The sequence below is a fragment of the Schistocerca gregaria genome, chromosome 1, assembly GCF_023897955.1.
Source record: "Schistocerca gregaria isolate iqSchGreg1 chromosome 1, iqSchGreg1.2, whole genome shotgun sequence".
Taxonomy (NCBI): Eukaryota; Metazoa; Arthropoda; class Insecta; order Orthoptera; family Acrididae; genus Schistocerca; species Schistocerca gregaria.
Window position 1 is genome coordinate 1,004,877,490 of NC_064920.1, and position 13,592 is coordinate 1,004,891,081.

Consider the following 13,592-nt stretch of genomic DNA (forward strand, 5'->3'; position numbering starts at 1 on the left):
GTACTTTATATTTCAACATAAACAGCCTACAGCAAACTGTGAAGTATAGTAATACCCTTGTGGGTTCCCTGTATAGGTAGGCAACCCACAAGGCATACGAACGTCGCATAGTGCCTATGCCCTGCCGACACTCATACATACAGGGTGTTACAAAAAGGTACGGCCAAACTTTCAGGCAACATTCCTCACACACAAAGAAAGAAAATATGTTATGTGGACATGTGTACGGAAACGGTTACTTTCGATGTTAGAGCTCATTTTAGTAATTCTCTTCGAATCACATTAGTCATGGAACGGAAACACACAGCAACAGAACGTACCAGCGTGACTTCAAACACTTTGTTACAGGAAATGTTCAAAATGTCCTCCGTTAGCGAGGATACATGCATCCACCCTCCGTCGCATGGAATCCCTGATGTGCTGATGCAGCCCTGGAGAATGGCGTATTGTATAACTGCCGTCCACAATACGAACTCGAAGAGTCTCTACATTTGGTACCGGGGTTGCGTAAACAAGAGCTTACAAATGCCCCCATAAATGAAAGTCAAGAGGGTTGAGGTCAGGAGAGCGTGGAGGCCATGGAATTGGTCCGCCTCTACCAATCCATCGGTCACTGAATCTGTTGTTGAGAAGCGTACGAACACTTCGACTGAAATGTACAGGAGCTCCATCGTGCATGAACCACATGTTGTGTCGTACTTGTAAAAGCACATGTTCTAGCAGCACAGGTAGAGTATCCCGTATAAAATCATGATAACGTGCTCCATTGAGTTAGGTGCAAGACCATGGGGCCCAATCAAGACATCACCTACAATGTCTGCCCAAACGTTCACAGAAAATCTGTGTTGATGACGTGATTGCACAATTGCGTGCGGATGCTCGTCAGCCCACACATGTTGATTGTGAAAATTTACAATTTGATCACGTTGGAATGAAGCCTCATCCGTAAAGAGAACATTTTCACTGAAATGAGGATTGGAAATCTGCCTCGATACAAACGTACCGCGCCACGGCTATTGCCCCGTGCTATTCCATGCATCAAATGGGCATCTGCGAACTCCGCATTTGTAAACATTGCACTGACTGCAAAACCACGATCGTGATGAACACTAATCTGTTGATGCTACGTACTCATGTGCATGATGCTAGTACTGTAGAGCAATGAGTCGCATGTCAACACAAACACTAATTCGGCCAACTGGCGGTGAATCGAGGAAGTACAGTACATAATGACGAAACTAAAATGAGCTCTAACATGGAAATTAGGCGTTTCTGGACACATGTCCACGTAACATCTTTTCTTTATTTGTGTGTGAGGAATGTTGCCTGAAAGTTTGGCCGTACCTTTTTGTAACACCCTGTATATGTACAGGGCGGTCCATTGATCGTGACCGGGCCAAATATCTCACGAAGTAAGCGTCAAACTACAAACAACGAAACTTGTCTAGTTTGAAGGGGGAAACCAGATGGCGCTATGGTTGGCCCGCTAGATGGCGCTCCCATGGCGCTCCTATGGCAGTGTCATCTAGCGGGTCAACCATAGCGTGATCTGGTTTCCCTCTTCGAGCTAGACAAGTTTCGTTCTTTGCAGTTTTTTCTTTTGACGCTTAGTTCGTGAGATATTTGGCCTGGTCACGATCAATGGACCACCCTGTATATATATTTCAAAATTTACTTTCAAATAACAATGGACATGAGCCATCCTTTAACAAAACCTTTCAAATAGAAGCTTTCGTTTTAACTGAAATAAATGGTACCTTACATTACAGGTTTAAATCAATATGGAATTAAGTTAAATTCCCCTACCTTAGAAAAAATACCCAGATAGAATATTAATTTACTAAAAATAAACTTAACCGCGATAGAACGACAAGAATGGCTGAGGAACCACTTAAGCAGGTTAAACGTTAAAGATATGAGGAAGCCCCAAAAGCTGACACTCATGGAGTGCCTTTAAACCAATATGGTCAAAACCGATAACTTGTCCACAGTATGGGTGAGCGGAACTGTGGCTGGCGCCCCGCCTCTACCAAAGCAGAATGCTGCAGGTGGCAGCAAGAGAGCAGACACGGCAGTCGTGCTTAAGCATCAGGACAGCACACTAGAGGGACCAGCTTGGCCAACAGCTTCAGGCTGAGTGGGCCACTTCCATAAGAAACCTGTCACCGATGATCCTTTACAGAGATCTCAGTGACACATTCCTAAAGCACAGAACAGTCACCTTAAGATATGGATTATAAAGACAATACCAAATGACCCTCTGCCAATAGTGTCAATGACCATATTCTAACGCCAGGCACTCCAAGAAAAAAATGGTTCAAATGGCTCTGAGCACTATGGGACTTAACATCTTAGGTCATCACTCCCCTAGAACTTAGAACTACTTAACCCTAACTAACCTAAGGACATTACACAACACCAAGCAATCACGTGGCAGAGAAAATCCCTGACCCCGCCGGGAATCGAACCCGGGCGTGGGAAGCAAGAACGCTACCGCACGACCACGAGATGCGGGCGGCACTCCAAGAGAACGATCTCCTCTAAACAGAAAAAAAAAACAATCTAGTGGCCTCAACAGGGTCAGCAAACACCAAGGAATGTAAAACTTCCTGGCAGGTTAAATCTGTGTGCTGGGCCGAGATTCGAACTCGGGAACTTTGCCTTAAGCGGGCAAATGCTCTACCAACTGAGCTACCCAAGCACGACTCACGCCCCGTCCTCACAGCTTTACTTCTGCCAGTACCTCGTCTCCTACCTTCCAAACATTACAGAAGCTCTCCTGCGAACCTTGCAGAACTAGCACTCCTCGAGTCTCGGTCCGGCACATATTTTTAATCTGCCAGGAAGTTTCATATCAGCGCACACTCCGCTGCAGAGTGAAAATCTCATTATGGAAACCAAGGAATCTGTTTAAGATTTTTTAAATTTGAAACCTTAAAACAATATTACAAATAAAATGGTGAACTTTCACAATGCGTATAGTGGAGGCGTAGAAACGCTTCTATAACTGGCTCAGCACCTCATAGTCAACTCTGAGGAGAAACATTGAGGCATATACAGTATATGCTGAAACAGACTGGTTACTACGTGAGCCACTGTATTACTATAAGCACGTACCATGCAGCCACTGCAGAAAAACATAACCTAGAATAATTTTAATTAAGGCTATATTTAAGAGAATTAGTATACCGTGATTAATCAGCTATTAAACATCATTAATGAATATGGTGTGGTGTGGTGTGGTGTGGTGTGGTGTGTGTGTGTGTGTGTGTGTGTGTGTGTGTGTGTGTGTGTCGGATCGATGGAAATGGATGTTCAAGTCTGGCTGCCACAGGTCGGCATCAGTCGACAGCGACAACTCCGATCTGTAACTGTTAAAACAAACTCCTCGATTCGTTTGGTTAATTTCAGATACTATCTCCCTTTAACAGATATCCGCGTATCGATGGAGCAGCACGCTGAAATGTATAAGCGGCTCTCGCTTATAATTGAAGCAATGGTGTTCGAAGGATGTCTATCTCCTTCACTGCTACACACAGCGACTGCACCACTCGGTACCGCAACAACTCCCTTTATCTGAAGCAATAAACCAAATATCCCTCGCGTGTTCGCGACGTGCTTATAAGCTTACGCAAAACTTGATGACAATTGTTTTTATGCCCAGTTGTCAAATGAATGTTCAAACGTAGATAATATGATGTCTCGAATTATAAGTTCCACCATTCAAGCCGATGCCACATTATAATATTGCGAGGATGTTGATTTGTGAAGTATTGTAGCGGCGTTAATGCGTCACTACGGTGCTAATTCAACAAATCCTACGTCGTAAATCCAGAGATAATGCATTCTCTAAATAACGTACAGAAAGCGTCGTAATACAATGTTCAATTACTGTCCAGTGTTAATAGTGTCAATGACCTTTAGCTTCGGCGTTCTATCAAGAAAATAGTTATTTACAGTTACGCAATAAAGTTCAGTTAAATGATGTCGACGACACGACATATTAAAGTTATAACTAAGTCAACTGAACTTCTGACTACTTCTAACTACTGCACTGCAAATCACACTGATCTGTCATTCAAGGAATTGAAGCTACGATTTCCATCAGCAAATTCTAAAATCGACTACAGCTTCCGACAACATGGCGTTCCTGTGAATTCTTCATGATTGCGTGTATATGCTTCCTACTCAAGTCTATTTGTAGATTTTATGGCGGCGTCTGGTACACTGCTGTGTCCTTCAATGTCCGTGACAATCACAGTTCACGACGATTAAGTCCCAGAATTGTTACTTTTGCCTGGCGTATAATACCTGTTCCGTTGTCTGGCTAAACGGTAAATGTTCAATCACCTTTCTTCAGAACTTTGACTAATACATCAAGGCGTTACTTGAAAAACTTTAAAATTCCAGATCGGTCTGAAACAATTTAATATCGGTCAATAAGCGTGCTTCTATCGTGACGTCTACAAGAGAGCGAATTAACATCTCCATTGAAGTTTTTCATTGTAGTCGCAGCGAACTTACAGCTTGACGCGGCTACAACTCTTTCTTGGATAAATGTTATCTCTGATCACTTTACCTTGTCTGAGTTTTAACCTTCGTAAAGCGTTTATTTTGAATATTTTATTTAGATTTTCATACTTCGTAGATTAAGTGATCATCTGATAGTCTTTAATTTAGTTCTTCCGTAGAGTAGATGTTGTTAGTTCCCTAGTATTTCTGTTGGTAAAACTTTCAATAGTGTTAATATTTTGTTGCCAGTGGCTACTGTCAAGGTCAGGATAACTAATTTTTATATCTTTTGCTGTCAAAAGGGATTTCATTAGGGACTCCATATTTGGGGTGTTAATGGCCACATAAGCCGGGTTACGTAATTTAATGCCGACATAGAAAACCAAAGCCAGCCCAAATATGAAAATTAGCCCACTAAAATAATTGAGCACAGGCTATGATTTCCGACATTAATTCGTGACTCGTGCCGCAGATATGCACGAGAATTACAAGAAATACACTCTTACATTCATTTAAAAACCAAGCTGAGTTACAGTGACCTGCCATTTTCAAGAACACTTGACATCAATTACAGCAGTTTAAAATAATTCATTGTTGTTGTTGTGGTCTTCAGTCCTGAGACTGGTTTGATGCAGCTCTCCATGCTACTCTATCCTGTGCAAGCTTCTTCATCTCCCACTACCTACTGCAACCTACATCCTTCTGAATCTACTTAGATAGTCATCTCTTGGTCTCCCTCTACGATTTTTACCCTCCACGCTGCCCTCCAATACTAAATTGGTGATCCCTTGATGCCTCAGAACATGTCCTACCAACCGATCCCGTCTTGTGATCAAGTTGTGCCACAAACTTCTCTCCAATCAGATTCAATACTTCCTCATTAGTTATGTGATCTACCCATCTAATCTTCAGCATTCTTCTGTAGCATCACATTTCGAAAGCTTCTATTCTCTTCTTATCCAAACTATTTATCGTCCATGTTTCGCTTCCATACATGGCTACACTCCATACAAATACTTTCTGAAATGACTTCCAGGCACTTAAATCTATACTCGATGTTAACAAATTTCTTTACTTGTTTCCTAATCTAATTCCCTCAGCATCACCCGATTTACTGGATAGAAATGGTCGGTGATGTTCACAAGCCAATAGATGACGAGCAAGCAGAGTTGCACATTTGCCCACTCGCTGATTTTTGTGATTTTGGCTTAAAGCATGCTGCACGCTTACACTCGATTTTTGATCCTTTCCCATTGCAAGCAAATGTCTCAGGATGGTAGAACGATCACAGTTCATCACATTTGCCAGTTCTCGAATACACTGACTTGGGTCATTGTGGGTTAATGCTTTAAAACCATCTCCATCATACTCCGAAGGACTTCCTGGACGTGAAAGTCACTAATGTCAAAACGATCCTCCTTAAAACGATTAAAAACATTTTCTTGCCGTGCTCTGTCCGATGGCACTATCCCCGTATCCTGGTTGCCTACGCTGCTGTCATCCCTCTACTGAACTCAAATGGAAGAAAATATCGGAAATGTTCTGATTTCTCCACATGGCACTCCATTTTCTTGCGTTCGCAGCTCCACTCACTCTCTCCAAATGACAAAATGACAAAATGTAAATTTAAATAGCAACGGTGAACTATCAATAAAAAATGAGAATCGACAAATAAATCTACAGCAGCCCGGAATACCAACATCTACGGATTTGTATGCCGACCTAATAAAACAAACGACGCTAAGGGAAGTAATTAGGAGATAATACATTAAAAACTCGTAGATGAGTTTTGCTATTTGGCGACCAACAGTAAGAAAAGTAATTAAGAAGAAGAAAAATAGTTGACATCGAAAGCAAAAATTTAAATGTTATACTTTCCGAAATGTATTTGTCTGGAGTATAGCCTTGTGCGGTAGAGAAACGCGGTTGATGGAACAATTCAGACAAGAAGAGAACATGTAAGTAGGCTGTTTAGGTTTTTATGTTGGTAACGCCACGTAGCGCTCTGTATGAAAATCACTGACTGTGCTGTGTGCAGTCTGTGGCTGGTTTGCATTGTTGGAATATTTGCCATTGTAGTGTTGGGCAGCTGGATGTGAATAGCGCGTAGCATTGCGCAGTTGGAGGTGAGCCGCCAGCAATGGTGGATGTGGAGAGATAGATGCCAGAACGGACGATCTGGACGTGTGCCCGCCATAAAAAGGAAATTTGTAAAGATGGATGATATATTTGATGACTTTTGAGCAATATTAAGGTAAATACATTGTTTATTCTCTATCAAAATCTTTCATTAGCTAACTATGCCTATCACTATTTAGTACCTTCAGTAGTTAGAATCTTTTATTTAGCTGGCAGTACTGGCGCTTCCTGTATTGCAGTAGTTTGAGTATCGAAGATTTTTGTGAGGTAAGTGATTCATGAAAGGTATAGGTTACTGTTAGTCAGGGCCATTCTTTTGTAGGGTTTATTGAAAGTCAGACTGCGTTGCGCTAAAAATATTGTGTGTCAGTTTAGTTTGGATCAGAATAAGTAAAGAGAGAAATGTCTGAGTACGTTCAGTTTTGATCAGCTGTTTGAAAATCAAATAACGTAGAGGTTTTCCAGCACTGTCATTTATAAATTTTTCTACAGGGATGTTACAAACAGAAGCTTTTGAAATATGGCGGCACAGAGTAATGCCGGATACTAGGTAGGGAGATCGCAGAACTGATGTAGAGGTACTGGAACGAATTGGATAGAAAAGAAATTTATCGGACAACATGACTAAAATAAGGGATTAGTCGATAGAATACACACTGAGGCACCAAGTGACCTCGTCAGTTTGATAATGAAGGTAAGTGTGGTGCATTGTCCACAATAGTTCGGGTGACATAAAATTAAAATTAGAAATGTATACCGGAATACATTTTTAACTTCGATGCAGCAGCCATCGATGTCCCGACGCTTGTTTTAAAAAAAATTATCTCTCTCTCTCTCTCTTGGTCTCTTGTGGTGGTATCCATACGAGAAAGATAAAACATTGGAGGGATCACAGATTTACAGCAGAAGTAAATGTTTGTATGCACAATGGGAAGTGACGTCATATACATAATAATGAATACAGTACAATTTTTAAGAAATTTCAATACTTTTTTGGGATTATTGTTCATGTTAATGCTCATAACCAATATTTAATATGTGTATTTTAGTGATTTCCAAGCCTTTCTGGCACTGCTATTGATGAGTTATTCTGAAGAGGATGTTTTTCAAGTGCTGGTCAATTTATAGAAGTGGGATTGTTCGGAAACGAGAATAGCGAATTAAATTGCTTATTCTGATGCTAATTGTACTATCAGTTCAATTTTTTTAGTTATGAATGTTGCAATCTTAGGTGTGTTAAAGAAAGTATTTCATCAACACTATTCCTATTAATTATTCGAAAGCAGTGAAAATAACCTGTTTTTCATAATTAATTTTATCTTATGCTAATATTATGTTGTCTGTTAATTACTGACGATTTAATGTGTTTAATTATTAGAGTGAGTGAACGTGTAAATGAGAAGTAATATGATAAGAAAGTAGTAGGATCTCTATTAACTGCGTAAATGGTAGCGTGAGAATAGTATCTGGACAGGGCGAGTGATTTATCTATTCAGGGGAAATTTTATAGTGTAATTCGCCAGTTTATAGCCTGGGGAAACAAGAAGCATCCTCAGGTAATTAGTAAGATATAAAATGATATTATTTTGATATTTATGGGTTTTCTAAAATTGTTCATTTAATAAAAGGCTATGAAAACATGATACGTTGAGATTGGTCGTAAGTAAAAGATGAGAGACAGCGTGGCTTAGAACAGCAAGCTGATGGGATACAATGTGTCTCCACCTATCGTACGAGAGTAGATACGTGCGTATTTGTTGGATTAGAGTGTTCGTGGAGTCTAGGACATTCAGGGCTCAGCCATCATCACGATTGGACATCTTTCCTTGGAGCTCTGAAAAAGTGTTTTAATTTCGGTGAGTTATAGATTAAAATCGTTTGTGGACTGTCATAAAGTAATTACGGATGAACGAGTTCCGGATTTCTTGTGTGAACTGTAACTTTATGAACAACTGAAATCCGTTTGGCGTGTTATGTGAGTCATGACCGTCTCTTCAAAGCGACCGATCTGTATAATACAGAGCTAGGTCTCTAATTCAGAGACAATCCGTTAAGTAAATTTTCCCTTAACACATTAGGTGCATACCGTATTAGTAAGCTGGCAATTAAGAGTGGTTGTGATTGTGTGTGTCGAAATTTTACCTTAGATTAGTACAGACTTGGCGGCAGGACTTTGTAAACAAGGAGTGACAACACATTGTAAATTTCATTTAACAGCTATTTCTTCTCATTCAACAGCTATTAAAAAAAGAAAAAAAAACAGTAAAATATTTAGTGCGCCACCTGTTGAAAAGCTTACATGGGAACATTCAATAAACTATCTTGAAGAAACCTGGCGGGTGTGTAGAGGCGGAAAAAGAGCGTAATACGAATTTTTTGGTTCGGCCTAGTTTCACTGTTACCAGGTAACACACCTCAAAAGGTACTTTGGCGTACATTTACTTTCTCGTATTGTGTTCAGTGTAGGTTATGGTGATTGGCATACATGCCATAGTATAATAAAGTTGTACTAACATTTTTGGTATTGTTGTGTGTCCAAGTTACAATGCTACGTAATTTATATTCTTGAAAACTGAATAACCAACTTTAGCAATAATTTTAAATTTTGCAAAACGCCCCATCATCATTAACTAATTTTGAAAAATGAAAACTTTTGTTATAACATAAACTCAAAAAGCTTCGAAGCAACATACATCCCTGTGTAATGAAGCTGAACTCTGAAATACCATTTTTGGAAAATCAGCTGTACACAATGTGCTGTTGGAGTATTTTCAACACACCCAAATAAAATATCTAAACATTCATTGCTATTGTATTTAATATTTTGCTTATTTTTGTTTCATGTTTTAAATTGTTATCTTATGTCTTACATTCATGTTTTTTTTTTTTTTGTTTTCTAGTAAGTGTACTTTGTTAACTGAAAATAACAAGTATCTCATCATTATGACAGAAAATTATTACAATAATGACAGTCTGTAAGTAAATGCTTAAAACATAACGTTTTTTGCACCATGCTCATAAAATGAACGAAATTTACAAGTGACAGAGAAGACAATATAAAACAAAATTCTGTAGGACATCAAATCGTCACGGTTGATCCTTTTAAACATCTTGATTTGTATATTAGGTATATCTCAGTACATTGGTAAGCCTTGGCGATGAAAATTAATTATGTGATTGCAGCCTGATAGTGTTGTTTCTCAAATAGTGACTCACATCATAGTCATTCAACAGAACTAGACCTGAAAATCTTCTTACGAAGTTTTTCCAACATCGAAAGTCTTGTATGTTTCATAGGTGTACCTGCGCCATCGAGCCCTATGGGATCACCAGATGGTTCTTGTCCTCAGGTACGACGGACAAAAGCGGTTTTTTCACACTACCCACGTTCTCGTAGTTTTAAAATAAAATAATGACGAGTTTCGACAGAAAATTCGAAAATCTCATTTGAAAGCCCCAGATGACCTTGTGACAATATGTAAATCTGGTAAACTAACGCCTGAGCAAGTCAAAACATATTTGTTAGTTTTTTCCTTTCCCAGTGATGGAGAAATATCTGTAATATTTTTAGATCTTAGGGCTGTCAATGTAAATGAACCATGCAGAACCATACAGAGATACAGCTGTGGAACATATGCGGCTTTCGATGGTGGAAGAACTTCATGAGACACCTATCAGATCTAGTTCTGTTAAATCATTATGATGTCATTCTCCAATTGAGAAACAATATAATCGAGCTGCAGTCATTAATACATAATCAACTTTTTGCCAAAGCTTAGCAGTGTACTGAAATATGCCTAATACAAACCAAAATATTTACAGGGCCAACAGTGACAATCTGAAATCCTGCTGAACTTTGTTTTATATTGTCTTCTCCATCGTGTATACTACGTGAAGAAATTTTATTCATTTTATGCATGATATAAAAAAGAACATGTGTTAAGTATTTCTTTGCATATTATCAATATTGTAATTTTTCTAACATAATAAGTTATTATCTTCAATTGATAAAATACATGTAAATGGAACAGTAAAGTAAAAAGACAAAGATCATGAATGTAAAAAGTAATACCCATAAGAAATATAAGCAAAATAAATAATAAGAATAGCAGTGAATGTTTAGATATTTTAACTTGGTATGTTGAAAATACTGTGACAGCACATTATGTACAGCATTTTTCCAAAAATAGTATTTCGGAAACCAGCTTTACTACACAAGGAGGCATGTTGCTTGACAGTTCCATTGATTTATGTTGTAACATAAGTTTTCACTTTCAAAATTAATTAATGGTTGAAGAGTATTTTGCAAACTTTCAAATTATTACAACAATTGATTATACAGTTTTCAAGTTTTATATGATTGTTTTTATATACCATCGTTTCGAAGATATTCCCACTATATCTAAAATACCAAATTGCGTTTCGGGTTGTGTTTTGCCCGTAAAAGTGAAAAAAAAGTATTGCATTATTTTGTCTCCTGTACACACCCGCCAAGTTTCATCAAGACTGTTTATTGACACTGGGAATATTCCCCTGTTAGAGAAATTAGTTCAGTTTTTCTAATCTAGCTACATTAATCACCTTCTTCAGAAAAGACGTACGTGCTGCGGTAGAAGTTCACGGAAAGGCAAGAGTAATACCGTCAGTATGCGATAACTTCACCGCGCCGTCTCAAGGGCATATATTTGTTATGCAGTATATTTGCAGCGGAATTCTGCAGAATCTTGCATCATTCACCTATGGGCAACGACAATGAACGCGTCATGGTTCCATTTCCTACCGTGTAGACTGTAGACATTCACCAAGGAGGAAAGCACAGGAACTCTGAACTATATCCCACTTTCAGATATACACTCCTGGAAATGGAAAAAAGAACACATTGACACCGGTGTGTCAGACCCACCATACTTGCTCCGGACACTGAGAGAGGGCTGTACAAGCAATGATCACACGCACGGCACAGCGGACACACCAGGAACCGCGGTGTTGGCCGTCGAATGGCGCTAGCTGCGCAGCATTTGTGCACCGCCGCCGTCAGTGTCAGCCAGTTTGCCGTGGCATACGGAGCTCCATCGCAGTCTTTAACACTGGTAGCATGCCGCGACACCGTGGACGTGAACCGTATGTGCAGTTGACGGACTTTGAGCGAGGGCGTATAGTGGGCATGCGGGAGGCCGGGTGGACGTACCGCCGAATTGCTCAACACGTGGGGCGTGAGGTCTCCACAGTACATCGATGTTGTCGCCAGTGGTCGGCGGAAGGTGCACGTGCCCGTCGACCTGGGACCGGACCGCAGCGACGCACGGATGCACGACAAGACCGTAGGATCCTACGCAGTGCCGTAGGGGACCGCACCGCCACTTCCCAGCAAATTAGGGACACTGTTGCTCCTGGGGTATCGGCGAGGACCATTCGCAACCGTCTCCATGAAGCTGGGCTACGGTCCCGCACACCGTTAGGCCGTCTTCCGCTCACGCCCCAACATCGTGAAGCCCGTCCCTCCAGGCGTGAATGGAGGGACGAATGGAGACGTGTCGTCTTCAGCGATGAGAGTCGCTTCTGCCTTGGTGCCAATGATGGTCGTATGCGTGTTTGGCGCCGTGCAGGTGAGCGCCACAATCAGGACTGCATACGACCGAGGCACACAGGGCCAACACCCGGCATCATGGTGTGGGGAGCGATCTCCTGCACTGGCCGTACACCTCTGGTGATCGTCGAGGGGACAGTGAATAGTGCACGGTACATCCAAACCGTCATCGAACCCTTCGTTCTACCATTCCTAGACCGGCAAGGGAACTTGCTGTTCCAACAGGACAATGCACGTCCGCATGTATCCCGTGCCACCCAACGTGCTCTAGAAGGTGTAAGTCAACTACCCTGGCCAGCAAGATCTCCGGATCTGTCCCCCATTGAGCATGTTTGGGACTGGATGAAGCGTCGTCTCACGCGGTCTGCACGTCCAGCACGAACGCTGGTCCAAGTGAGGCGCCAGGTGGAAATGGCATGGCAAGCCGTTCCACAGGACTACATCCAGCATCTCTACGATCGTCTCCATGGGAGAATAGCAGCCTGCATTGCTGCGAAAGGTGGATATACACTGTACTAGTGCCGACATTGTGCATGCTCTGTTGCCTGTGTCTATGTGCCTGTGGTTCTGTCAGTGTGATCATGTGATGTATCTGACCCCAGGAATGTGTCAATAAAGTTTCCTCTTCCTGGGACAATGAATTCATTGTGTTCTTATTTCAATTTCCAGGAGTGTATTTGTGGCATTTTATCGGCGTGTAGCAAGTATGCTCTGAGTTGCCAGTCCAAGGGGCCATCTTGCCATGCATCGTGTGTCCTTTGGCACTGTTCACGTTCGCATGCTAATCTCTGTGTCCTGTACCCTGTGACATTCACTTAGAGAGCTGCCCGTGCGGAATGATGACCGCTGTGCTCCACAGCTTGTAGATAGATCCTGTCGGAGCAGCTGCTTGCACTGGCGGGCGATCACCTGTTGCAGCAGGCCCTAAGGCACTACTATTATCAGCTGCTTTTTCAGTTCTGAGTAACAATGCTGGAAAATGCCACTGTTGTCCGCGAAATGCTTCTACGATAGTGGAAATCGAGTGCCCTAATTGTCTGGCTGGACTGATGCGATTTGGTTATCTGCACGAACGCACACTATACCAGTATCCGAATATGAAAGTGACTGACAGTTATTTACTCACAGGACAGCTGCCACAACAACTATTGCGGCGTATAATTAAATTGTTATGATTTTGTGATTTTTCTGTGCGGTGTGTTTCTTTCAGTGAATGTTGAAACTAAATGAGAAATTTCTTAGGGAAGTAATGAGACTGTTATGATCCAGGAAAGCGAATTTAGTACTACACGTTAACAGGGAACGTACGGACGTACTTTGTTCGGAGTTGCGCAGGTCCTGCCACTGGAGCCAT

At 41.2% G+C, this 13,592-nt stretch overlaps 1 non-coding gene across 1 annotated transcript; it reads right to left on the bottom strand.

The window, feature by feature from the left end:
• Window positions 1-2,627: 2,627 nt before the first annotated feature.
• Window positions 2,628-2,702, bottom strand: Trnak-cuu (transfer RNA lysine (anticodon CUU)). Its single transcript has one exon. It is a non-coding gene; the product is annotated as a tRNA-Lys (tRNA).
• Between the last annotated feature and the right edge of the window lie 10,890 nt (window positions 2,703-13,592).